This window comes from Chondrus crispus, genomic scaffold (assembly GCF_000350225.1).
Source record: "Chondrus crispus Stackhouse genomic scaffold, scaffold_33, whole genome shotgun sequence".
In the NCBI taxonomy this organism is placed as follows: Eukaryota; Rhodophyta; class Florideophyceae; order Gigartinales; family Gigartinaceae; genus Chondrus; species Chondrus crispus.
In genome coordinates, this window is record NW_005179241.1 from 332,983 (window position 1) to 335,829 (window position 2,847).

The following is a 2,847-nucleotide window of genomic DNA, read 5'->3' on the forward strand; positions in this document are numbered from 1 at the left end:
CTGTAAATTGGACTCCTGTCTCCTCATCAGTGTCGACGGCCAACGGCCGTCGATTGCGGGGTATCTGAGCAGCGCGCATGAGGACACGGCCATTGGGACAGAAAGATGGCTGAAGGAAACGCAGTGGGAATCAAGTCGCGAAGAGTCGCCGTGGAGGAGAATCGGGACGCTGTCTCGTAAGAAGCAGAGAGATATGGTGTGTACATAGGCAGATTGGGTTATTCATTCGGTGAGACTTGGACAGCTTAGCTCCCTTTCTTTTGTTGCCCTCCCGCCTCCCTCTGTAACACTTGTATAACTAACTGTTGAGAGAGGGGAACATGTTCCGCTTGGCATGCGAATGCGCGAGCAAGGAAGCTTTCCCTTACCACGCCTGGTAACTCTTCATAAGCAATTGCGGCCACCGAGCCAGGCAGAGTCAAGACTTGCAACGACGAAGAAGAAAAAATATTGGAGATTACATCTCCCCGATGTCAATGGGGTGTTACTGATCAATGGAATGTTCACACGCAAGGTGTTGAACAATTTCAGCTCTCGTCAATCCGTTGGATAGTGTTTCGGAAGCAATAGCTGCATTTTTGAGCAACGTTCGCTCTCGCGCGGTGTCACGCCTCTCTTTTATGGAGCGAGGAAGGAACAACGCTCATTATACAGCTCGAAATGGCGTTTGGCGAGTGCATGACTCAACATACGGCAGTCTTCGCTTCGCTGATTTGCCTCCAACCTAAGTGTGGCATTTTCCGACACAGGTTTGTTTTACTTCGGTTCCTTTTTTCGGGCGTTATCCTCCTCTTTCAGACGGATCAATCGCAACGCTTCATTGCTTGTGAACAAAAGGCCTTGCTTCGTATCCATGTAGCCCTTTTTCATAATAATTGGCGCCACAGCAGATGTCTCACGTATCATCTCTCACTTTTACTCAAGCAACAATTCCATCTCTAGATGCGATACGGCCACTGACTCGCAGTTCTCCTTCAGGGGATGATTACCCCGACAAGATTAGAGCTGTCAGAAGGATAAATCCCCGTCTTTGCAGAAGCTTTGCGAATAATGTGCATAGTCAACGCACGAAAATAAGCTGACGTCATAAAGCAAAATACGTCAAATATGTCAAACACGTTGTCCGAATGGACAGAGCAGACGCGCCGTATTGTGGTGTTGAGTTGCGACTTGAACGGCTGAAAAACGCCTACGTCCAGAGGTTGCGTAGACCCGCTGGTGTGAGCTCGTAATGCAAAAGCGATTACTCCACCCTGTTCGAAAGCCGTCAACGCCTGTCAGCTAATGTGGCTTCGATAACCGTCTTATATAAGTAGGACTTTTTGGTTGCCTGACGTTAAATCCATGACATCCTCGACAAACTGTATGGCCCATTTTATAAAAATAGACTTGTCCATTCCGCACTATCTCAACGCATAAACACCAAGCTATTTCGAGGTAAGCACTCAACCAAAGTCTCGGTTATTTCAAAACCGTTCTTATTAATTGTTCTGTATGGAATTCCATTGCCCTTGAAGACAAACGTGGGCCTACCTGCAGACTCTAGTATAATGACCGGCGCGTGCGCGCAGAGGTTATTAACCGGGCGGCCGTGCCCGGGGCACACGTGGGCAGGTGTGCCCACGTGTACGGAGCGCGCGCGTGTACCGACCGGTCATGGCGTGGCGCACGTGTGCGCGTTAGCACGTGCATAGTCTGTAAGCATCACTCGTGTACAGTAGTGCACACGTGTAGTAGCAGTGTCCGTGCGGTAGTAGTAATTACGGCCCTAGCTTTTTAATTGTGTACAGTACCCGGCACGCACTAGGCGGCAGGTACTGTACTACTGTACTGGGACAGGCGTCCGAGGCGCCCCTCCGAGGAGTTAAGACCTGACATCCGTCCGCACCAGTAAACTGCAGCAAGCTCGCCCCCGTCCCTTTCGCGCCTAATCTACGACCGTTCGGGAGTTTTCCCGCGTGCTGGCTTCCAACCCGCTACCGGTCGTTCCCGTTTACGCACCACGGTGTGACTTCGCGTAACCGGCCAGTGGGTCTCTCTCTTTTCGCGAGTGCGCCCATATCAGATCTATTCGCGCCGCGCGTCCGCGTCGCGTGCTCCCTCTACAAGGCCTCCGCCTCTCATCCAACCCCGGGGGGAGAGGAGTTATCCCACCCAGACCCATCAGCAAACATTACTGACATGAGCCTGACACGGTCCGGACAGATGAAACCGGCTAACTTTTGTTGAATTGGAGCTCATCGAGTTCCATAGTGCTTACACTTAGATACCCGAAGTCCACCCTATCTGCACTCACACCAGTCTCATATAGAATGTTAATGCGCTTCGCTTACCTTCTATGATGTTTTCTTTCATAACGGTTTCAGGTTCAACCAAATAGGAAGTCGGGGTTTCAGCGTTGGTGACCGAAAACCGTTTGTAGTGCAATGCGTACCTGAAAAGAGGGTGAAAAGAAAGGAAAATATTTGGATATGAAAAGTAGTCCGGGTTGGGGGACACACGTGTGAATAACTGCACAGTTTTAATTTTTAATTATTTTATTTTATTTACTTAATTAGTTGGCATTAATTTTGCTGACACTAGATTGGATCTAGGATCTAGCGCTGCGAGCTACTGTAGTGACTCCGGCGGGGCGATATATACCTTAGCCCTCTGACCACCAAGTCAGTAAAGGTAACCCGAGTTGCCAGAGTTGAATACCGCCTTGGTCGAAGTCCGTCTTTCCCAAGACTCTCCCTTTTACCACAGATTACATTATCCTTTGCGCTCGGGGGTTCCCTTTTTCTTTTTCTTTTATTTCCCTATTCTTTTCTATCTCTACACCTATTTTTCGCTTAATTGTGTTGG